The sequence below is a fragment of the Schistocerca gregaria genome, chromosome 2, assembly GCF_023897955.1.
Source record: "Schistocerca gregaria isolate iqSchGreg1 chromosome 2, iqSchGreg1.2, whole genome shotgun sequence".
Classification (NCBI taxonomy): Eukaryota; Metazoa; Arthropoda; class Insecta; order Orthoptera; family Acrididae; genus Schistocerca; species Schistocerca gregaria.
In genome coordinates, this window is record NC_064921.1 from 716,369,578 (window position 1) to 716,391,226 (window position 21,649).

Genomic DNA, 21,649 nt, shown 5'->3' on the forward strand with positions numbered 1-21,649 from the left:
GTTTCCGTGGTGTAGCGGTTATCACGTCTGCCAACACGCAGAACGTCACCGGTTCGATTCCGGGCGGAAACACATTTTTGTCGCACTCAACAAGACACTTGCTACAATCTCTACGGTGAACATTTAAATCAATTTCAAACGTCCAACCACCAGGCTGCAGATGGCTCAAATGATACATGAAACTCTTTCAGAAGCGGCTACTTGGTTTTTGTGCTTACCTGGAGGGCTGGAAATGCGCGGAACAGCCGCCGGCATGCCAGTAGTCGCCACACGTTCGCACGAAACGCAAGGGCTCGTCCGGGATTTGAACCCGGGACCTCCTGCACCCGAAGCAGGGATCATACCCCGAGACCAACGAGCCTTCTCGATGCACATGAGTAACGCCTCCGTTCTTGGTATCACCGTGCAGAGCTACTGCTCACCCAGCGTTCTCCCTGGCTGTTGCGGTTTGATTGTTTTTATCGTTGTCTTTTACTATAGCAACTTCTAGAATCGGACGGAGCTCGTAGCCGATGCCCTTGCTTACGCAGGAAAAATCTGTTGGAACTACGGTTTTCCAGGTAGTACAACGGCAAAACCGTCGTTTCCGTGGTGTAGCGGTTATCACGTCTGCTTTACACGCAGAAGGTCCCCGGTTCGATCCCGGGCGGAAGCACGACTTTTTTTAAACCCGTTTTCGGATTCCATTTCCGAGATAACGTCACGTCTGCGTATGCAGGGATAATAAATGTCGTGTGCTACACCGATATCGCGTTATTTTACTGTCAAATGCTCTTGCTCCCATAGTGCACCGGTATTCAGTAACTCAGAACGCTCGTAGCCTCATTCTGGCCGGCAAAATTTAGTATCCATTTCTTCAAGACTACTTCAAGTTCGCTTCATACTGGCTTTCCTGAGCTCTTTGCACTCGCCTTGTCACAACTTTCTTGAAGCGTGAACGTAACTAATAGTGAGAAACTCTTAACTACGCTCAGTCTTGTATCCCACACTTTGGTTGACGTTGTCGCTAATCAGATGAAGGTAGACTGCTCCACGATTGAGCTTCGTCTCCAATCACGGTGCACACGTTCTGCAAAGACAACCTTTGTTTTCCGTAGCATGCAAGATTACTGTCGGCTCTTCTACAGAAATCGACCTATGTAATTTACTGGTATCAGATTCTTGCCATATCAAACGGTCCCTTCATGACCGTAGGGCCACACACAGCGTGCTGCGGCACGCATCTGTTCTTCATTGCAGAGCTACAAACGTGGGTGAGCTACACCTACTCTTCAGCACGGTCAAAACGGTAGGGCTCGTCCGGGATTTGAAGCCGGGACCTCCTGCACCCAAAGCAGGAATCATACCCCTAGACCAACGAGCCACCTGCTGCTAGCAGTGAAGGTAATCCCAAGCAGTCCACCTCCGAGGAACACAAACTTTCATGTAAATCAGGAAGAAAAGCGCTTTCTGAAGGCAGCGCCCACCACTGATGGAAAGAATATTAAAGGCAATGAATGTAGAGTGAATAATTTCATCGTGCTCTGCAGATGAACAGACGGTGGTGTTTCACTTTCGTCATGTGGTTTCTCAGTGTCAAGGGAAGGCAAATGCACTAAACAAAAGAACACCGGGAATCCGAAACACCAACTCATAACGAAAAGATAGCGGAATATACTGCAAGCAAAACTTCCAAACACGGCTCCTGAAGGCGTCGGTGCCTTAAAAATTATTCCGTGCAGCAATGATCATCTACGAAGAGCCAACTGTATGTGTCGCTCCACCACGCAACTTTTTTTGATATCGTTTTACCTAAATTTCCATTACCTGTTCTTTACAAGAATACCGTGTGGCTTTCAACTGGTCTGCTTCGTCCAGCAGCGATAGTAGTAAGTAAACCGACCACAGTATCATTAGAAGTAGGTCAGACACAAAAATCGGAGTTGCTCTGTAGCTCATGTTATTCTGCTTTCAATTGCAATTGTATGGCTGGGAGTAGTGGCGTACTCCTGTAATGCAGGCGTCCGGGAGGCCGTTGCTGTGGGAGACATCTGGGAACAACTACAGATACGGCCGTTTCATTAGCTCAGGAACGACCGCGATGCTCTTATCGAGCTCTGCAGATTGACCAGACTGCAGTGCGGAATTTTCGGCTAGTGGTGGCTCGGGGTTAAGAGAAGTCGGGAGCTGTGAGCAAAACTACATCGGGAAACCGAAACAGACGACTCGTAACGGAAAGATTGCGGAATGTACTGCAAAAGCAAACGTTGGAGAAGACGAACTCTGAAGCCGTCGGTGCTTTAACAATCATTCCGTGCAGCAACGATAATCTGGGAAGAGCGAAGGGTGGGTACCGCTCGACCACACAACAAAATTTTATATAATGTTCTACTTGTTCTAAATTTGCGTTTCCAGATCATCAGTAAAATACTGTGTGATTTACACCTGGCTTGCTTCTTCGAAAAGCGATATCAAGAAATACATCGACTGCAACGTCATTAGGGGTCGCGGGTCCGGGCGCCGGCGCGCCAGCGGCGGCCTGTCGGGGTTGCTGGTGCCTCCATGTAGAGCTACCGCTGGGCCCGGGCTCCTTGCCGCTAACGAAGTGATTGCTTTTGGTGACATCATTTGCAATAGCGACTGCGCGAATTGGCGGTATCTCTTACGGAAAGCAAGAGTAGCTGATGCTACCGAGGACTCGGCCGCGTTCATTGCCGACGACTTCTTGGGCTCTTATTCATGGTGGCATTCAGACAGGCAAGGGTGCTGTCGATTGTTAGGTACGAATGCGAAATTCCTGCATTGTGCGTTTCCGCAAAGTGATTTTTACGCCAAAGTTGCGATCGTCCTCAAGTTGTGTCACATGTGGAGCTCACAGCGTAGCAGTTTCCGTGGTGTAGCGGTTATCACGTCTGCCAACACGCAGAACGTCACCGGTTCGATTCCGGGCGGAAACACATTTTTGTCGCACTCAACAAGACACTTGCTACAATCTCTACGGTGAACATTTAAATCAATTTCAAACGTCCAACCACCAGGCTGCAGATGGCTCAAATGATACATGAAACTCTTTCAGAAGCGGCTACTTGGTTTTTGTGCTTACCTGGAGGGCTGGAAATGCGCGGAACAGCCGCCGGCATGCCAGTAGTCGCCACACGTTCGCACGAAACGCAAGGGCTCGTCCGGGATTTGAACCCGGGACCTCCTGCACCCGAAGCAGGGATCATACCCCGAGACCAACGAGCCTTCTCGATGCACATGAGTAACGCCTCCGTTCTTGGTATCACCGTGCAGAGCTACTGCTCACCCAGCGTTCTCCCTGGCTGTTGCGGTTTGATTGTTTTTATCGTTGTCTTTTACTATAGCAACTTCTAGAATCGGACGGAGCTCGTAGCCGATGCCCTTGCTTACGCAGGAAAAAATCTGTTGGAACTACGGTTTTCCAGGTAGTACAACGGCAAAACCGTCGTTTCCGTGGTGTAGCGGTTATCACGTCTGCTTTACACGCAGAAGGTCCCCGGTTCGATCCCGGGCGGAAGCACGACTTTTTTTAAACCCGTTTTCGGATTCCATTTCCGAGATAACGTCACGTCTGCGTATGCAGGGATAATAAATGTCGTGTGCTACACCGATATCGCGTTATTTTACTGTCAAATGCTCTTGCTCCCATAGTGCACCGGTATTCAGTAACTCAGAACGCTCGTAGCCCCATTCTGGCCGGCAAAATTTAGTATCCATTTCTTCAAGACTACTTCAAGTTCGCTTCATACTGGCTTTCCTGAGCTCTTTACACTCGCCTTGTCACAACTTTCTTGAAGCGTGAACGTAACTAATAGTGAGAAACTCTTAACTACGCTCAGTCTTGTATCCCACACTTTGGTTGACGTTGTCGCTAATCAGATGAAGGTAGACTGCTCCACGATTGAGCTTCGTCTCCAATCACGGTGCACACGTTCTGCAAAGACAACCTTTGTTTTCCGTAGCATGCAAGATTACTGTCGGCTCTTCTACAGAAATCGACCTATGTAATTTACTGGTATCAGATTCTTGCCATATCAAACGGTCCCTTCATGACCGTAGGGCCACACACAGCGTGCTGCGGCACGCATCTGTTCTTCATTGCAGAGCTACAAACGTGGGTGAGCTACACCTACTCTTCAGCACGGTCAAAACGGTAGGGCTCGTCCGGGATTTGAACCCGGGACCTCCTGCACCCAAAGCAGGAATCATACCCCTAGACCAACGAGCCACCTGCTGCTAGCAGTGAAGGTAATCCCAAGCAGTCCACCTCCGAGGAACACAAACTTTCATGTAAATCAGGAAGAAAAGCGCTTTCTGAAGGCAGCGCCCACCACTGATGGCAAGAATATTGAAGGCAAAGAATGTAGAGTGAATAATTTCATCGCGCTCTGCAGATGAACAGACGGTGGTGTTTCACTTTCGTCATGTGGTTTCTCAGTGTCAAGGGAAGGCAAATGCACTAAACAAAAGAACACCGGGAATCCGAAACACCAACTCATAACGAAAAGATAGCGGAATATACTGCAAGCAAAACTTCCAAACACGACTCCTGAAGGCGTCTGTGCCTTAAGAATTATTCCGTGCAGCAATGATCATCTACGAAGAGCCAACTGTATGTGTCGCTCCACCACGCAACTTTTTTTGATATCGTTTTACCTAAATTTCCATTACCTGTTCTTTACAAGAATACCGTGTGGCTTTCAACTGGTCTGCTTCGTCCAGCAGCGATAGTAGTAAGTAAACCGACCACAGTATCATTAGAAGTAGGTCAGACACAAAAATCGGAGTTGCTCTGTAGCTCATGTTATTCTGCTTTCAATTGCAATTGTATGGCTGGGAGTAGTGGCGTACTCCTGTAATGCAGGCGTCCGGGAGGCCGTTGCTGTGGGAGACATCTGGGAACAACTACAGATACGGCCGTTTCATTAGCTCAGGAACGACCGCGATGCTCTTATCGAGCTCTGCAGATTGACCAGACTGCAGTGCGGAATTTTCGGCTAGTGGTGGCTCGGGGTTAAGAGAAGTCGGGAGCTGTGAGCAAAACTACATCGGGAAACCGAAACAGACGACTCGTAACGGAAAGATTGCGGAATGTACTGCAAAAGCAAACGTTGGAGAAGACGAACTCTGAAGCCGTCGGTGCTTTAACAATCATTCCGTGCAGCAACGATAATCTGGGAAGAGCGAAGGGTGGGTACCGCTCGACCACACAACAAAATTTTATATAATGTTCTACTTGTTCTAAATTTGCGTTTCCAGATCATCAGTAAAATACTGTGTGATTTACACCTGGCTTGCTTCTTCGAAAAGCGATATCAAGAAATACATCGACTGCAACGTCATTAGGGGTCGCGGGTCCGGGCGCCGGCGCGCCAGCGGCGGCCTGTCGGGGTTGCTGGTGCCTCCATGTAGAGCTACCGCTGGGCCCGGGCTCCTTGCCGCTAACGAAGTGATTGCTTTTGGTGACATCATTTGCAATAGCGACTGCGCGAATTGGCGGTATCTCTTACGGAAAGCAAGAGTAGCTGATGCTACCGAGGACTCGGCCGCGTTCATTGCCGACGACTTCTTGGGCTCTTATTCATGGTGGCATTCAGACAGGCAAGGGTGCTGTCGATTGTTAGGTACGAATGCGAAATTCCTGCATTGTGCGTTTCCGCAAAGTGATTTTTACGCCAAAGTTGCGATCGTCCTCAAGTTGTGTCACATGTGGAGCTCACAGCGTAGCAGTTTCCGTGGTGTAGCGGTTATCACGTCTGCCAACACGCAGAACGTCACCGGTTCGATTCCGGGCGGAAACACATTTTTGTCGCACTCAACAAGACACTTGCTACAATCTCTACGGTGAACATTTAAATCAATTTCAAACGTCCAACCACCAGGCTGCAGATGGCTCAAATGATACATGAAACTCTTTCAGAAGCGGCTACTTGGTTTTTGTGCTTACCTGGAGGGCTGGAAATGCGCGGAACAGCCGCCGGCATGCCAGTAGTCGCCACACGTTCGCACGAAACGCAAGGGCTCGTCCGGGATTTGAACCCGGGACCTCCTGCACCCGAAGCAGGGATCATACCCCGAGACCAACGAGCCTTCTCGATGCACATGAGTAACGCCTCCGTTCTTGGTATCACCGTGCAGAGCTACTGCTCACCCAGCGTTCTCCCTGGCTGTTGCGGTTTGATTGTTTTTATCGTTGTCTTTTACTATAGCAACTTCTAGAATCGGACGGAGCTCGTAGCCGATGCCCTTGCTTACGCAGGAAAAAATCTGTTGGAACTACGGTTTTCCAGGTAGTACAACGGCAAAACCGTCGTTTCCGTGGTGTAGCGGTTATCACGTCTGCTTTACACGCAGAAGGTCCCCGGTTCGATCCCGGGCGGAAGCACGACTTTTTTTAAACCCGTTTTCGGATTCCATTTCCGAGATAACGTCACGTCTGCGTATGCAGGGATAATAAATGTCGTGTGCTACACCGATATCGCGTTATTTTACTGTCAAATGCTCTTGCTCCCATAGTGCACCGGTATTCAGTAACTCAGAACGCTCGTAGCCCCATTCTGGCCGGCAAAATTTAGTATCCATTTCTTCAAGACTACTTCAAGTTCGCTTCATACTGGCTTTCCTGAGCTCTTTACACTCGCCTTGTCACAACTTTCTTGAAGCGTGAACGTAACTAATAGTGAGAAACTCTTAACTACGCTCAGTCTTGTATCCCACACTTTGGTTGACGTTGTCGCTAATCAGATGAAGGTAGACTGCTCCACGATTGAGCTTCGTCTCCAATCACGGTGCACACGTTCTGCAAAGACAACCTTTGTTTTCCGTAGCATGCAAGATTACTGTCGGCTCTTCTACAGAAATCGACCTATGTAATTTACTGGTATCAGATTCTTGCCATATCAAACGGTCCCTTCATGACCGTAGGGCCACACACAGCGTGCTGCGGCACGCATCTGTTCTTCATTGCAGAGCTACAAACGTGGGTGAGCTACACCTACTCTTCAGCACGGTCAAAACGGTAGGGCTCGTCCGGGATTTGAACCCGGGACCTCCTGCACCCAAAGCAGGAATCATACCCCTAGACCAACGAGCCACCTGCTGCTAGCAGTGAAGGTAATCCCAAGCAGTCCACCTCCGAGGAACACAAACTTTCATGTAAATCAGGAAGAAAAGCGCTTTCTGAAGGCAGCGCCCACCACTGATGGCAAGAATATTGAAGGCAAAGAATGTAGAGTGAATAATTTCATCGCGCTCTGCAGATGAACAGACGGTGGTGTTTCACTTTCGTCATGTGGTTTCTCAGTGTCAAGGGAAGGCAAATGCACTAAACAAAAGAACACCGGGAATCCGAAACACCAACTCATAACGAAAAGATAGCGGAATATACTGCAAGCAAAACTTCCAAACACGGCTCCTGAAGGCGTCGGTGCCTTAAAAATTATTCCGTGCAGCAATGATCATCTACGAAGAGCCAACTGTATGTGTCGCTCCACCACGCAACTTTTTTTGATATCGTTTTACCTAAATTTCCATTACCTGTTCTTTACAAGAATACCGTGTGGCTTTCAACTGGTCTGCTTCGTCCAGCAGCGATAGTAGTAAGTAAACCGACCACAGTATCATTAGAAGTAGGTCAGACACAAAAATCGGAGTTGCTCTGTAGCTCATGTTATTCTGCTTTCAATTGCAATTGTATGGCTGGGAGTAGTGGCGTACTCCTGTAATGCAGGCGTCCGGGAGGCCGTTGCTGTGGGAGACATCTGGGAACAACTACAGATACGGCCGTTTCATTAGCTCAGGAACGACCGCGATGCTCTTATCGAGCTCTGCAGATTGACCAGACTGCAGTGCGGAATTTTCGGCTAGTGGTGGCTCGGGGTTAAGAGAAGTCGGGAGCTGTGAGCAAAACTACATCGGGAAACCGAAACAGACGACTCGTAACGAAAAGATTGCGGAATGTACTGCAAAAGCAAACGTTGGAGAAGACGAACTCTGAAGCCGTCGGTGCTTTAACAATCATTCCGTGCAGCAACGATAATCTGGGAAGAGCGAAGGGTGGGTACCGCTCGACCACACAACAAAATTTTATATAATGTTCTACTTGTTCTAAATTTGCGTTTCCAGATCATCAGTAAAATACTGTGTGATTTACACCTGGCTTGCTTCTTCGAAAAGCGATACTAAGAAATACGTCGACTGCAACGTCATTAGGGGTCGCGGGTCCGGGCGCCGGCGCGCCAGCGGCGGCCTGTCGGGGCTGCTGGTGCCTCCATGTAGAGCTACCGCTGGGCCCGGGCTCCTTGCCGCTAACGAAGTGATTGCTTTTGGTGACATCATTTGCAATAGCGACTGCGCGAATTGGCGGTATCTCTTACGGAAAGCAAGAGTAGCTGATGCTACCGAGGACTCGGCCGCGTTCATTGCCGACGACTTCTTGGGCTCTTATTCATGGTGGCATTCAGACAGGCAAGGGTGCTGTCGATTGTTAGGTACGAATGCGAAATTCCTGCATTGTGCGTTTCCGCAAAGTGATTTTTACGCCAAAGTTGCGATCGTCCTCAAGTTGTGTCACACGTGGAGCTCACAGCGTAGCAGTTTCCGTGGTGTAGCGGTTATCACGTCTGCCAACACGCAGAACGTCACCGGTTCGATTCCGGGCGGAAACACATTTTTGTCGCACTCAACAAGACACTTGCTACAATCTATACGGTGAACATTTAAATCAATTTCAAACGTCCAACCACCAGGCTGCAGATGGCTCAAATGATACATGAAACTCTTTCAGAAGCGGCTACTTGGTTTTTGTGCTTACCTGGAGGGCTGGAAATGCGCGGAACAGCCGCCGGCATGCCAGTAGTCGCCACACGTTCGCACGAAACGCAAGGGCTCGTCCGGGATTTGAACCCGGGACCTCCTGCACCCGAAGCAGGGATCATACCCCGAGACCAACGAGCCTTCTCGATGCACATGAGTAACGCCTCCGTTCTTGGTATCACCGTGCAGAGCTACTGCTCACCCAGCGTTCTCCCTGGCTGTTGCGGTTTGATTGTTTTTATCGTTGTCTTTTACTATAGCAACTTCTAGAATCGGACGGAGCTCGTAGCCGATGCCCTTGCTTACGCAGGAAAAATCTGTTGGAACTACGGTTTTCCAGGTAGTACAACGGCAAAACCGTCGTTTCCGTGGTGTAGCGGTTATCACGTCTGCTTTACACGCAGAAGGTCCCCGGTTCGATCCCGGGCGGAAGCACGACTTTTTTTAAACCCGTTTTCGGATTCCATTTCCGAGATAACGTCACGTCTGCGTATGCAGCGATAATAAATGTCGTGTGCTACACCGATATCGCGTTATTTTACTGTCAAATGCTCTTGCTCCCATAGTGCACCGGTATTCAGTAACTCAGAACGCTCGTAGCCCCATTCTGGCCGGCAAAATTTAGTATCCATTTCTTCAAGACTACTTCAAGTTCGCTTCATACTGGCTTTCCTGAGCTCTTTGCACTCGCCTTGTCACAACTTTCTTGAAGCGTGAACGTAACTAATAGTGAGAAACTCTTAACTACGCTCAGTCTTGTATCCCACGCTTTGGTTGACGTTGTCGCTAATCAGATGAAGGTAGACTGCTCCACGATTGAGCTTCGTCTCCAATCACGGTGCACACGTTCTGCAAAGACAACCTTTGTTTTCCGTAGCATGCAAGATTACTGTCGGCTCTTCTACAGAAATCGACCTATGTAATTTACTGGTATCAGATTCTTGCCATATCAAACGGTCCCTTCATGACCGTAGGGCCACACACAGCGTGCTGCGGCACGCATCTGTTCTTCATTGCAGAGCTACAAACGTGGGTGAGCTACACCTACTCTTCAGCACGGTCAAAACGGTAGGGCTCGTCCGGGATTTGAAGCCGGGACCTCCTGCACCCAAAGCAGGAATCATACCCCTAGACCAACGAGCCACCTGCTGCTAGCAGTGAAGGTAATCCCAAGCAGTCCACCTCCGAGGAACACAAACTTTCATGTAAATCAGGAAGAAAAGCGCTTTCTGAAGGCAGCGCCCACCACTGATGGCAAGAATATTAAAGGCAATGAATGTAGAGTGAATAATTTCATCGCGCTCTGCAGATGAACAGACGGTGGTGTTTCACTTTCGTCATGTGGTTTCTCAGTGTCAAGGGAAGGCAAATGCACTAACCAAAAGAACACCGGGAATCCGAAACACCAACTCATAACGAAAAGATAGCGGAATATACTGCAAGCAAAACTTCCAAACACGACTCCTGAAGGCGTCTGTGCCTTAAGAATTATTCCGTGCAGCAATGATCATCTACGAAGAGCCAACTGTATGTGTCGCTCCACCACGCAACTTTTTTTGATATCGTTTTACCTAAATTTCCATTACCTGTTCTTTACAAGAATACCGTGTGGCTTTCAACTGGTCTGCTTCGTCCAGCAGCGATAGTAGTAAGTAAACCGACCACAGTATCATTAGAAGTAGGTCAGACACAAAAATCGGAGTTGCTCTGTAGCTCATGTTATTCTGCTTTCAATTGCAATTGTATGGCTGGGAGTAGTGGCGTACTCCTGTAATGCAGGCGTCCGGGAGGCCGTTGCTGTGGGAGACATCTGGGAACAACTACAGATACGGCCGTTTCATTAGCTCAGGAACGACCGCGATGCTCTTATCGAGCTCTGCAGATTGACCAGACTGCAGTGCGGAATTTTCGGCTAGTGGTGGCTCGGGGTTAAGAGAAGTCGGGAGCTGTGAGCAAAACTACATCGGGAAACCGAAACAGACGACTCGTAACGAAAAGATTGCGGAATGTACTGCAAAAGCAAACGTTGGAGAAGACGAACTCTGAAGCCGTCGGTGCTTTAACAATCATTCCGTGCAGCAACGATAATCTGGGAAGAGCGAAGGGTGGGTACCGCTCGACCACACAACAAAATTTTATATAATGTTCTACTTGTTCTAAATTTGCGTTTCCAGATCATCAGTAAAATACTGTGTGATTTACACCTGGCTTGCTTCTTCGAAAAGCGATATTAAGAAATACATCGACTGCAACGTCATTAGGGGTCGCGGGTCCGGGCGCCGGCGCGCCAGCGGCGGCCTGTCGGGGCTGCTGGTGCCTCCATGTAGAGCTACCGCTGGGCCCGGGCTCCTTGCCGCTAACGAAGTGATTGCTTTTGGTGACATCATATGCAATAGCGACTGCGCGAATTGGCGGTATCTCTTACGGAAAGCAAGAGTAGCTGATGCTACCGAGGACTCGGCCGCGTTCATTGCCGACGACTTCTTGGGCTCTTATTCATGGTGGCATTCAGACAGGCAAGGGTGCTGTCGATTGTTAGGTACGAATGCGAAATTCCTGCATTGTGCGTTTCCGCAAAGTGATTTTTACGCCAAAGTTGCGATCGTCCTCAAGTTGTGTCACACGTGGAGCTCACAGCGTAGCAGTTTCCGTGGTGTAGCGGTTATCACGTCTGCCAACAGGCAGAACGTCACCGGTTCGATTCCGGGCGGAAACACATTTTTGTCGCACTCAACAAGACACTTGCTACAATCTCTACGGTGAACATTTAAATCAATTTCAAACGTCCAACCACCAGGCTGCAGATGGCTCAAATGATACATGAAACTCTTTCAGAAGCGGCTACTTGGTTTTTGTGCTTACCTGGAGGGCTGGAAATGCGCGGAACAGCCGCCGGCATGCCAGTAGTCGCCACACGTTCGCACGAAACGCAAGGGCTCGTCCGGGATTTGAACCCGGGACCTCCTGCACCCGAAGCAGGGATCATACCCCGAGACCAACGAGCCTTCTCGATGCACATGAGTAACGCCTCCGTTCTTGGTATCACCGTGCAGAGCTACTGCTCACCCAGCGTTCTCCCTGGCTGTTGCGGTTTGATTGTTTTTATCGTTGTCTTTTACTATAGCAACTTCTAGAATCGGACGGAGCTCGTAGCCGATGCCCTTGCTTACGCAGGAAAAATCTGTTGGAACTACGGTTTTCCAGGTAGTACAACGGCAAAACCGTCGTTTCCGTGGTGTAGCGGTTATCACGTCTGCTTTACACGCAGAAGGTCCCCGGTTCGATCCCGGGCGAAAGCACGACTTTTTTTAAACCCGTTTTCGGATTCCATTTCCGAGATAACGTCACGTCTGCGTATGCAGGGATAATAAATGTCGTGTGCTACACCGATATCGCCTCATTTTACTGTCAAATGCTCTTGCTCCCATAGTGCACCGGTATTCAGTAACTCAGAACGCTCGTAGCCCCATTCTGGCCGGCAAAATTTAGTATCCATTTCTTCAAGACTACTTCAAGTTCGCTTCATACTGGCTTTCCTGAGCTCTTTGCACTCGCCTTGTCACAACTTTCTTGAAGCGTGAACGTAACTAATAGTGAGAAACTCTTAACTACGCTCAGTCTTGTATCCCACGCTTTGGTTGACGTTGTCGCTAATCAGATGAAGGTAGACTGCTCCACGATTGAGCTTCGTCTCCAATCACGGTGCACACGTTCTGCAAAGACAACCTTTGTTTTCCGTAGCATGCAAGATTACTGTCGGCTCTTCTACAGAAATCGACCTATGTAATTTACTGGTATCAGATTCTTGCCATATCAAACGGTCCCTTCATGACCGTAGGGCCACACACAGCGTGCTGCGGCACGCATCTGTTCTTCATTGCAGAGCTACAAACGTGGGTGAGCTACACCTACTCTTCAGCACGGTCAAAACGGTAGGGCTCGTCCGGGATTTGAAGCCGGGACCTCCTGCACCCAAAGCAGGAATCATACCCCTAGACCAACGAGCCACCTGCTGCTAGCAGTGAAGGTAATCCCAAGCAGTCCACCTCCGAGGAACACAAACTTTCATGTAAATCAGGAAGAAAAGCGCTTTCTGAAGGCAGCGCCCACCACTGATGGCAAGAATATTAAAGGCAATGAATGTAGAGTGAATAATTTCATCGCGCTCTGCAGATGAACAGACGGTGGTGTTTCACTTTCGTCATGTGGTTTCTCAGTGTCAAGGGAAGGCAAATGCACTAAACAAAAGAACACCGGGAATCCGAAACACCAACTCATAACGAAAAGATAGCGGAATATACTGCAAGCAAAACTTCCAAACACGACTCCTGAAGGCGTCTGTGCCTTAAGAATTATTCCGTGCAGCAATGATCATCTACGAAGAGCCAACTGTATGTGTCGCTCCACCACGCAACTTTTTTTGATATCGTTTTACCTAAATTTCCATTACCTGTTCTTTACAAGAATACCGTGTGGCTTTCAACTGGTCTGCTTCGTCCAGCAGCGATAGTAGTAAGTAAACCGACCACAGTATCATTAGAAGTAGGTCAGACACAAAAATCGGAGTTGCTCTGTAGCTCATGTTATTCTGCTTTCAATTGCAATTGTATGGCTGGGAGTAGTGGCGTACTCCTGTAATGCAGGCGTCCGGGAGGCCGGTGCTGTGGGAGACATCTGGGAACAACTACAGATACGGCCGTTTCATTAGCTCAGGAACGACCGCGATGCTCTTATCGAGCTCTGCAGATTGACCAGACTGCAGTGCGGAATTTTCGGCTAGTGGTGGCTCGGGGTTAAGAGAAGTCGGGAGCTGTGAGCAAAACTACATCGGGAAACCGAAACAGACGACTCGTAACGAAAAGATTGCGGAATGTACTGCAAAAGCAAACGTTGGAGAAGACGAACTCTGAAGCCGTCGGTGCTTTAACAATCATTCCGTGCAGCAACGATAATCTGGGAAGAGCGAAGGGTGGGTACCGCTCGACCACACAACAAAATTTTATATAATGTTCTACTTGTTCTAAATTTGCGTTTCCAGATCATCAGTAAAATACTGTGTGATTTACACCTGGCTTGCTTCTTCGAAAAGCGATATTAAGAAATACATCGACTGCAACGTCATTAGGGGTCGCGGGTCCGGGCGCCGGCGCGCCAGCGGCGGCCTGTCGGGGCTGCTGGTGCCTCCATGTAGAGCTACCGCTGGGCCCGGGCTCCTTGCCGCTAACGAAGTGATTGCTTTTGGTGACATCATTTGCAATAGCGACTGCGCGAATTGGCGGTATCTCTTACGGAAAGCAAGAGTAGCTGATGCTACCGAGGACTCTGCCGCGTTCATTGCCGACGACTTCTTGAGCTCTTATTCATGGTGGCATTCAGACAGGCAAGGGTGCTGTCGATTGTTAGGTACGAATGCGAAATTCCTGCATTGTGCGTTTCCGCAAAGTGATTTTTACGCCAAAGTTGCGATCGTCCTCAAGTTGTGTCACACGTGGAGCTCACAGCGTAGCAGTTTCCGTGGTGTAGCGGTTATCACGTCTGCCAACAGGCAGAACGTCACCGGTTCGATTCCGGGCGGAAACACATTTTTGTCGCACTCAACAAGACACTTGCTACAATCTCTACGGTGAACATTTAAATCAATTTCAAACGTCCAACCACCAGGCTGCAGATGGCTCAAATGATACATGAAACTCTTTCAGAAGCGGCTACTTGGTTTTTGTGCTTACCTGGAGGGCTGGAAATGCGCGGAACAGCCGCCGGCATGCCAGTAGTCGCCACACGTTCGCACGAAACGCAAGGGCTCGTCCGGGATTTGAACCCGGGACCTCCTGCACCCGAAGCAGGGATCATACCCCGAGACCAACGAGCCTTCTCGATGCACATGAGTAACGCCTCCGTTCTTGGTATCACCGTGCAGAGCTACTGCTCACCCAGCGTTCTCCCTGGCTGTTGCGGTTTGATTGTTTTTATCGTTGTCTTTTACTATAGCAACTTCTAGAATCGGACGGAGCTCGTAGCCGATGCCCTTGCTTACGCAGGAAAAATCTGTTGGAACTACGGTTTTCCAGGTAGTACAACGGCAAAACCGTCGTTTCCGTGGTGTAGCGGTTATCACGTCTGCTTTACACGCAGAAGGTCCCCGGTTCGATCCCGGGCGAAAGCACGACTTTTTTTAAACCCGTTTTCGGATTCCATTTCCGAGATAACGTCACGTCTGCGTATGCAGGGATAATAAATGTCGTGTGCTACACCGATATCGCCTCATTTTACTGTCAAATGCTCTTGCTCCCATAGTGCACCGGTATTCAGTAACTCAGAACGCTCGTAGCCCCATTCTGGCCGGCAAAATTTAGTATCCATTTCTTCAAGACTACTTCAAGTTCGCTTCATACTGGCTTTCCTGAGCTCTTTGCACTCGCCTTGTCACAACTTTCTTGAAGCGTGAACGTAACTAATAGTGAGAAACTCTTAACTACGCTCAGTCTTGTATCCCACGCTTTGGTTGACGTTGTCGCTAATCAGATGAAGGTAGACTGCTCCACGATTGAGCTTCGTCTCCAATCACGGTGCACACGTTCTGCAAAGACAACCTTTGTTTTCCGTAGCATGCAAGATTACTGTCGGCTCTTCTACAGAAATCGACCTATGTAATTTACTGGTATCAGATTCTTGCCATATCAAACGGTCCCTTCATGACCGTAGGGCCACACACAGCGTGCTGCGGCACGCATCTGTTCTTCATTGCAGAGCTACAAACGTGGGTGAGCTACACCTACTCTTCAGCACGGTCAAAACGGTAGGGCTCGTCCGGGATTTGAACCCGGGACCTCCTGCACCCAAAGCAGGAATCATACCCCTAGACCAACGAGCCACCTGCTGCTAGCAGTGAAGGTAATCCCAAGCAGTCCACCTCCGAGGAACACAAACTTTCATGTAAATCAGGAAGAAAAGCGCTTTCTGAAGGCAGCGCCCACCACTGATGGCAAGAATATTAAAGGCAATGAATGTAGAGTGAATAATTTCATCGCGCTCTGCAGATGAACAGACGGTGGTGTTTCACTTTCGTCATGTGGTTTCTCAGTGTCAAGGGAAGGCAAATGCACTAAACAAAAGAACACCGGGAATCCGAAACACCAACTCATAACGAAAAGATAGCGGAATATACTGCAAGCAAAACTTCCAAACACGACTCCTGAAGGCGTCTGTGCCTTAAGAATTATTCCGTGCAGCAATGATCATCTACGAAGAGCCAACTGTATGTGTCGCTCCACCACGCAACTTTTTTTGATATCGTTTTACCTAAATTTCCATTACCTGTTCTTTACAAGAATACCGTGTGGCTTTCAACTGGTCTGCTTCGTCCAGCAGCGATAGTAGTAAGTAAACCGACCACAGTATCATTAGAAGTAGGTCAGACACAAAAATCGGAGTTGCTCTGTAGCTCATGTTATTCTGCTTTCAATTGCAATTGTATGGCTGGGAGTAGTGGCGTACTCCTGTAATGCAGGCGTCCGGGAGGCCGTTGCTGTGGGAGACATCTGGGAACAACTACAGATACGGCCGTTTCATTAGCTCAGGAACGACCGCGATGCTCTTATCGAGCTCTGCAGATTGACCAGACTGCAGTGCGGAATTTTCGGCTAGTGGTGGCTCGGGGTTAAGAGAAGTCGGGAGCTGTGAGCAAAACTACATCGGGAAACCGAAACAGACGACTCGTAACGAAAAGATTGCGGAATGTACTGCAAAAGCAAACGTTGGAGAAGACGAACTCTGAAGCCGTCGGTGCTTTAACAATCATTCCGTGCAGCAACGATAATCTGGGAAGAGCGAAGGGTGGGTACCGCTCGACCACACAACAAAATTTTATATAATGTTCTACTTGTTCTAAATTTGCGTTTCCAGATCATCAGTAAAATACTGTGTGATTTACACCTGGCTTGCTTCTTCGAAAAGCGATATTAAGAAATACATCGACTGCAACGTCATTAGGGGTCGCGGGTCCGGGCGCCGGCGCGCCAGCGGCGGCCTGTCGGGGCTGCTGGTGCCTCCATGTAGAGCTACCGCTGGGCCCGGGCTCCTTGCCGCTAACGAAGTGATTGCTTTTGGTGACATCATTTGCAATAGCGACTGCGCGAATTGGCGGTATCTCTTACGGAAAGCAAGAGTAGCTGATGCTACCGAGGACTCTGCCGCGTTCATTGCCGACGACTTCTTGAGCTCTTATTCATGGTGGCATTCAGACAGGCAAGGGTGCTGTCGATTGTTAGGTACGAATGCGAAATTCCTGCATTGTGCGTTTCCGCAAAGTGATTTTTACGCCAAAGTTGCGATCGTCCTCAAGTTGTGTCACACGTGGAGCTCACAGCGTAGCAGTTTCCGTGGTGTAGCGGTTATCACGTCTGCCAACAGGCAGAACGTCACCGGTTCGATTCCGGGCGGAAACACATTTTTGTCGCACTCAACAAGACACTTGCTACAATCTCTACGGTGAACATTTAAATCAATTTCAAACGTCCAACCACCAGGCTGCAGATGGCTCAAATGATACATGAAACTCTTTCAGAAGCGGCTACTTGGTTTTTGTGCTTACCTGGAGGGCTGGAAATGCGCGGAACAGCCGCCGGCATGCCAGTAGTCGCCACACGTTCGCACGAAACGCAAGGGCTCGTCCGGGATTTGAACCCGGGACCTCCTGCACCCGAAGCAGGGATCATACCCCGAGACCAACGAGCCTTCTCGATGCACATGAGTAACGCCTCCGTTCTTGGTATCACCGTGCAGAGCTACTGCTCACCCAGCGTTCTCCCTGGCTGTTGCGGTTTGATTGTTTTTATCGTTGTCTTTTACTATAGCAACTTCTAGAATCGGACGGAGCTCGTAGCCGATGCCCTTGCTTACGCAGGAAAAATCTGTTGGAACTACGGTTTTCCAGGTAGTACAACGGCAAAACCGTCGTTTCCGTGGTGTAGCGGTTATCACGTCTGCTTTACACGCAGAAGGTCCCCGGTTCGATCCCGGGCGGAAGCACGACTTTTTTTAAACCCGTTTTCGGATTCCATTTCCGAGATAACGTCACGTCTGCGTATGCAGCGATAATAAATGTCGTGTGCTACACCGATATCGCGTTATTTTACTGTCAAATGCTCTTGCTCCCATAGTGCACCGGTATTCAGTAACTCAGAACGCTCGTAGCCCCATTCTGGCCGGCAAAATTTAGTATCCATTTCTTCAAGACTACTTCAAGTTCGCTTCATACTGGCTTTCCTGAGCTCTTTGCACTCGCCTTGTCACAACTTTCTTGAAGCGTGAACGTAACTAATAGTGAGAAACTCTTAACTACGCTCAGTCTTGTATCCCACGCTTTGGTTGACGTTGTCGCTAATCAGATGAAGTTAGACTGCTCCACGATTGAGCTTCGTCTCCAATCACGGTGCACACGTTCTGCAAAGACAACCTTTGTTTTCCGTAGCATGCAAGATTACTGTCGGCTCTTCTACAGAAATCGACCTATGTAATTTACTGGTATCAGATTCTTGCCATATCAAACGGTCCCTTCATGACCGTAGGGCCACACACAGCGTGCTGCGGCACGCATCTGTTCTTCATTGCAGAGCTACAAACGTGGGTGAGCTACACCTACTCTTCAGCACGGTCAAAACGGTAGGGCTCGTCCGGGATTTGAAGCCGGGACCTCCTGCACCCAAAGCAGGAATCATACCCCTAGACCAACGAGCCACCTGCTGCTAGCAGTGAAGGTAATCCCAAGCAGTCCACCTCCGAGGAACACAAACTTTCATGTAAATCAGGAAGAAAAGCGCTTTCTGAAGGCAGCGCCCACCACTGATGGCAAGAATATTAAAGGCAATGAATGTAGAGTGAATAATTTCATCGCGCTCTGCAGATGAACAGACGGTGGTGTTTCACTTTCGTCATGTGGTTTCTCAGTGTCAAGGGAAGGCAAATGCACTAACCAAAAGAACACCGGGAATCCGAAACACCAACTCATAACGAAAAGATAGCGGAATATACTGCAAGCAAAACTTCCAAACACGACTCCTGAAGGCGTCTGTGCCTTAAGAATTATTCCGTGCAGCAATGATCATCTACGAAGAGCCAACTGTATGTGTCGCTCCACCACGCAACTTTTTTTGATATCGTTTTACCTAAATTTCCATTACCTGTTCTTTACAAGAATACCGTGTGGCTTTCAACTGGTCTGCTTCGTCCAGCAGCGATAGTAGTAAGTAAACCGACCACAGTATCATTAGAAGTAGGTCAGACACAAAAATCGGAGTTGCTCTGTAGCTCATGTTATTCTGCTTTCAATTGCAATTGTATGGCTGGGAGTAGTGGCGTACTCCTGTAATGCAGGCGTCCGGGAGGCCGTTGCTGTGGGAGACATCTGGGAACAACTACAGATACGGCCGTTTCATTAGCTCAGGAACGACCGCGATGCTCTTATCGAGCTCTGCAGATTGACCAGACTGCAGTGCGGAATTTTCGGCTAGTGGTGGCTCGGGGTTAAGAGAAGTCGGGAGCTGTGAGCAAAACTACATCGGGAAACCGAAACAGACGACTCGTAACGAAAAGATTGCGGAATGTACTGCAAAAGCAAACGTTGGAGAAGACGAACTCTGAAGCCGTCGGTGCTTTAACAATCATTCCGTGCAGCAACGATAATCTGGGAAGAGCGAAGGGTGGGTACCGCTCGACCACACAACAAAATTTTATATAATGTTCTACTTGTTCTAAATTTGCGTTTCCAGATCATCAGTAAAATACTGTGTGATTTACACCTGGCTTGCTTCTTCGAAAAGCGATATTAAGAAATACATCGACTGCAACGTCATTAGGGGTCGCGGGTCCGGGCGCCGGCGCGCCAGCGGCGGCCTGTCGGGGCTGCTGGTGCCTCCATGTAGAGCTACCGCTGGGCCCGGGCTCCTTGCCGCTAACGAAGTGATTGCTTTTGGTGACATCATTTGCAATAGCGACTGCGCGAATTGGCGGTATCTCTTACGGAAAGCAAGAGTAGCTGATGCTACCGAGGACTCTGCCGCGTTCATTGCCGACGACTTCTTGAGCTCTTATTCATGGTGGCATTCAGACAGGCAAGGGTGCTGTCGATTGTTAGGTACGAATGCGAAATTCCTGCATTGTGCGTTTCCGCAAAGTGATTTTTACGCCAAAGTTGCGATCGTCCTCAAGTTGTGTCACACGTGGAGCTCACAGCGTAGCAGTTTCCGTGGTGTAGCGGTTATCACGTCTGCCAACAGGCAGAACGTCACCGGTTCGATTCCGGGCGGAAACACATTTTTGTCGCACTCAACAAGACACTTGCTACAATCTCTACGGTGAACATTTAAATCAATTTCAAACGTCCAACCACCAGGCTGCAGATGGCTCAAATGATACATGAAACTCTTTCAGAAGCGGCTACTTGGTTTTTGTGCTTACCTGGAGGGCTGGAAATGCGCGGAACAGCCGCCGGCATGCCAGTAGTCGCCACACGTTCGCACGAAACGCAAGGGCTCGTCCGGGATTTGAACCCGGGACCTCCTGCACCCGAAGCAGGGATCATACCCCGAGACCAACGAGCCTTCTCGATGCACATGAGTAACGCCTCCGTTCTTGGTATCACCGTGCAGAGCTACTGCTCACCCAGCGTTCTCCCTGGCTGTTGCGGTTTGATTGTTTTTATCGTTGTCTTTTACTATAGCAACTTCTAGAATCGGACGGAGCTCGTAGCCGATGCCCTTGCTTACGCAGGAAAAATCTGTTGGAACTACGGTTTTCCAGGTAGTACAACGGCAAAACCGTCGTTTCCGTGGTGTAGCGGTTATCACGTCTGCTTTACACGCAGAAGGTCCCCGGTTCGATCCCGGGCGGAAGCACGACTTTTTTTAAACCCGTTTTCGGATTCCATTTCCGAGATAACGTCACGTCTGCGTATGCAGGGATAATAAATGTCGTGTGCTACACCGATATCGCCTCATTTTACTGTCAAATGCTCTTGCTCCCATAGTGCACCGGTATTCAGTAACTCAGAACGCTCGTAGCCCCATTCTGGCCGGCAAAATTTAGTATCCATTTCTTCAAGACTACTTCAAGTTCGCTTCATACTGGCTTTCCTGAGCTCTTTGCACTCGCCTTGTCACAACTTTCTTGAAGCGTGAACGTAACTAATAGTGAGAAACTCTTAACTACGCTCAGTCTTGTATCCCACGCTTTGGTTGACGTTGTCGCTAATCAGATGAAGGTAGACTGCTCCACGATTGAGCTTCGTCTCCAATCACGGTGCACACGTTCTGCAAAGACAACCTTTGTTTTCCGTAGCATGCAAGATTACTGTCGGCTCTTCTACAGAAATCGACCTATGTAATTTACTGGTATCAGATTCTTGCCATATCAAACGGTCCCTTCATGACCGTAGGGCCACACACAGCGTGCTGCGGCACGCATCTGTTCTTCATTGCAGAGCTACAAACGTGGGTGAGCTACACCTACTCTTCAGCACGGTCAAAACGGTAGGGCTCGCCCGGGATTTGAACCCGGGACCTCCTGCACCCAAAGCAGGAATCATACCCCTAGACCAACGAGCCACCTGCTGCTAGCAGTGAAGGTAATCCCAAGCAGTCCACCTCCGAGGAACACAAACTTTCATGTAAATCAGGAAGAAAAGCGCTTTCTGAAGGCAGCGCCCACCACTGATGGCAAGAATATTAAAGGCAATGAATGTAGAGTGAATAATTTCATCGCGCTCTGCAGATGAACAGACGGTGGTGTTTCACTTTCGTCATGTGGTTTCTCAGTGTCAAGGGAAGGCAAATGCACTAAA

At 49.1% G+C, this 21,649-nt stretch overlaps 24 non-coding genes across 24 annotated transcripts; 8 read left to right on the plus strand and 16 right to left on the minus strand.

Annotated features, from left to right (window-relative positions):
• Positions 1-289: 289 nt before the first annotated feature.
• On the minus strand, positions 290-361 carry Trnap-cgg (transfer RNA proline (anticodon CGG)). The gene has a single exon. It is a non-coding gene; the product is annotated as a tRNA-Pro (tRNA).
• A 221-nt stretch (positions 362-582) lies between these two features.
• Positions 583-655, plus strand: Trnav-uac (transfer RNA valine (anticodon UAC)). Its single transcript has one exon. It is a non-coding gene; the product is annotated as a tRNA-Val (tRNA).
• A 636-nt stretch (positions 656-1,291) lies between these two features.
• Positions 1,292-1,363, minus strand: Trnap-ugg (transfer RNA proline (anticodon UGG)). The gene has a single exon. It is a non-coding gene; the product is annotated as a tRNA-Pro (tRNA).
• A 1,790-nt stretch (positions 1,364-3,153) lies between these two features.
• Trnap-cgg (transfer RNA proline (anticodon CGG)) lies at positions 3,154-3,225 on the minus strand. The gene has a single exon. It is a non-coding gene; the product is annotated as a tRNA-Pro (tRNA).
• Positions 3,226-3,447: 222 nt separating this feature from the next.
• Positions 3,448-3,520, plus strand: Trnav-uac (transfer RNA valine (anticodon UAC)). Its single transcript has one exon. It is a non-coding gene; the product is annotated as a tRNA-Val (tRNA).
• Positions 3,521-4,156: 636 nt separating this feature from the next.
• Positions 4,157-4,228, minus strand: Trnap-ugg (transfer RNA proline (anticodon UGG)). The gene has a single exon. It is a non-coding gene; the product is annotated as a tRNA-Pro (tRNA).
• Positions 4,229-6,018: 1,790 nt separating this feature from the next.
• On the minus strand, positions 6,019-6,090 carry Trnap-cgg (transfer RNA proline (anticodon CGG)). Its single transcript has one exon. It is a non-coding gene; the product is annotated as a tRNA-Pro (tRNA).
• A 222-nt stretch (positions 6,091-6,312) lies between these two features.
• Positions 6,313-6,385, plus strand: Trnav-uac (transfer RNA valine (anticodon UAC)). The gene has a single exon. It is a non-coding gene; the product is annotated as a tRNA-Val (tRNA).
• A 636-nt stretch (positions 6,386-7,021) lies between these two features.
• Trnap-ugg (transfer RNA proline (anticodon UGG)) lies at positions 7,022-7,093 on the minus strand. Its single transcript has one exon. It is a non-coding gene; the product is annotated as a tRNA-Pro (tRNA).
• A 1,790-nt stretch (positions 7,094-8,883) lies between these two features.
• On the minus strand, positions 8,884-8,955 carry Trnap-cgg (transfer RNA proline (anticodon CGG)). The gene has a single exon. It is a non-coding gene; the product is annotated as a tRNA-Pro (tRNA).
• Positions 8,956-9,176: 221 nt separating this feature from the next.
• Trnav-uac (transfer RNA valine (anticodon UAC)) lies at positions 9,177-9,249 on the plus strand. Its single transcript has one exon. It is a non-coding gene; the product is annotated as a tRNA-Val (tRNA).
• Positions 9,250-9,885: 636 nt separating this feature from the next.
• On the minus strand, positions 9,886-9,957 carry Trnap-ugg (transfer RNA proline (anticodon UGG)). Its single transcript has one exon. It is a non-coding gene; the product is annotated as a tRNA-Pro (tRNA).
• A 1,790-nt stretch (positions 9,958-11,747) lies between these two features.
• Trnap-cgg (transfer RNA proline (anticodon CGG)) lies at positions 11,748-11,819 on the minus strand. Its single transcript has one exon. It is a non-coding gene; the product is annotated as a tRNA-Pro (tRNA).
• Positions 11,820-12,040: 221 nt separating this feature from the next.
• Trnav-uac (transfer RNA valine (anticodon UAC)) lies at positions 12,041-12,113 on the plus strand. Its single transcript has one exon. It is a non-coding gene; the product is annotated as a tRNA-Val (tRNA).
• A 636-nt stretch (positions 12,114-12,749) lies between these two features.
• Positions 12,750-12,821, minus strand: Trnap-ugg (transfer RNA proline (anticodon UGG)). Its single transcript has one exon. It is a non-coding gene; the product is annotated as a tRNA-Pro (tRNA).
• A 1,790-nt stretch (positions 12,822-14,611) lies between these two features.
• Positions 14,612-14,683, minus strand: Trnap-cgg (transfer RNA proline (anticodon CGG)). Its single transcript has one exon. It is a non-coding gene; the product is annotated as a tRNA-Pro (tRNA).
• Positions 14,684-14,904: 221 nt separating this feature from the next.
• On the plus strand, positions 14,905-14,977 carry Trnav-uac (transfer RNA valine (anticodon UAC)). The gene has a single exon. It is a non-coding gene; the product is annotated as a tRNA-Val (tRNA).
• A 636-nt stretch (positions 14,978-15,613) lies between these two features.
• Trnap-ugg (transfer RNA proline (anticodon UGG)) lies at positions 15,614-15,685 on the minus strand. Its single transcript has one exon. It is a non-coding gene; the product is annotated as a tRNA-Pro (tRNA).
• Positions 15,686-17,475: 1,790 nt separating this feature from the next.
• On the minus strand, positions 17,476-17,547 carry Trnap-cgg (transfer RNA proline (anticodon CGG)). The gene has a single exon. It is a non-coding gene; the product is annotated as a tRNA-Pro (tRNA).
• A 221-nt stretch (positions 17,548-17,768) lies between these two features.
• Positions 17,769-17,841, plus strand: Trnav-uac (transfer RNA valine (anticodon UAC)). The gene has a single exon. It is a non-coding gene; the product is annotated as a tRNA-Val (tRNA).
• A 636-nt stretch (positions 17,842-18,477) lies between these two features.
• Trnap-ugg (transfer RNA proline (anticodon UGG)) lies at positions 18,478-18,549 on the minus strand. The gene has a single exon. It is a non-coding gene; the product is annotated as a tRNA-Pro (tRNA).
• A 1,790-nt stretch (positions 18,550-20,339) lies between these two features.
• Trnap-cgg (transfer RNA proline (anticodon CGG)) lies at positions 20,340-20,411 on the minus strand. The gene has a single exon. It is a non-coding gene; the product is annotated as a tRNA-Pro (tRNA).
• A 221-nt stretch (positions 20,412-20,632) lies between these two features.
• Trnav-uac (transfer RNA valine (anticodon UAC)) lies at positions 20,633-20,705 on the plus strand. Its single transcript has one exon. It is a non-coding gene; the product is annotated as a tRNA-Val (tRNA).
• Positions 20,706-21,341: 636 nt separating this feature from the next.
• Positions 21,342-21,413, minus strand: Trnap-ugg (transfer RNA proline (anticodon UGG)). The gene has a single exon. It is a non-coding gene; the product is annotated as a tRNA-Pro (tRNA).
• Positions 21,414-21,649: the final 236 nt, after the last annotated feature.